Source organism: Dendrobium catenatum, unplaced genomic scaffold (genome assembly GCF_001605985.2).
Source record: "Dendrobium catenatum unplaced genomic scaffold, ASM160598v2 fragScaff_scaffold_1644, whole genome shotgun sequence".
NCBI lineage: Eukaryota > Viridiplantae > Streptophyta > Magnoliopsida > Asparagales > Orchidaceae > Dendrobium > Dendrobium catenatum.
The window spans coordinates 208,276-209,169 of NW_021320106.1; positions in this window are offsets into that span (position 1 = coordinate 208,276).

Here is an 894-nt window from a genome sequence, read left to right on the forward strand (position 1 = left end):
TGGAATAAGCATCATTTTGGTAACTCATTCCAAAATATTAATTTCATATCTTCTTTGTGTTTCGTCATATGTCAAACAGATTTGGTTGGTTTGGGAGAATAAGCGTCGGCACGCTGCATCAAGAAATGACGATGGCCAACAAATGGAGAAAAAGTTAAGACAGAAGAATCTAATAATAATTAAATTTATTATGAGATTAATAATTGATATATCATAAAAAATTTATCTTAATCGGGCATGAATCATGAGGCAAAATCAAGCGGGAAACTTCAAAAATTAAGTTGAACTGAACGTCTCGAAAATACAAACCCAACGACACCAAATTCGACTCAATCCGAGCTCAAATATGTCAAAATCAAAGACCCGAAATGCATTTGAAAGGTTCAAACCATAATTTGGATTTACCAAACGATTTCAAACATGACATGGTTATAGTCGAATCAAATGGCTCGACGAGACGAATCTAACGAGCCCAAGATCGCCAAATTCTGATATCATTAAGACATTCAAATGCCCAATAAACTTTCCACGATCAAGGGATTCAACATCGGTCGTCCATTCAAATCACTCCGAATTTATTCTTGATCTTCCTCCTATGTATTGGTCATTCCACTATTATAAAACTATAAATAGACCCCTCATTTCTCATGAAAGGGGAACCCAAGTAAGAAAAAGAAGGAATAGAATGAAGAAGAGAAACTCGAGTTCTCTTGCCACTAGACTCCTCCTCGGTCACTGCCGAACTTCCAGCCAGCAACCAACCAACATTGGACTTTTGCCCAACCGCCGACTGACGCCAGACCTCTATCTGACTGCTAATTGATGTCGGACTTCCACTAGACTATCAATTGAAGTCAAATTTCCACCCAACCACTAAACGTCACCGGAATTCTG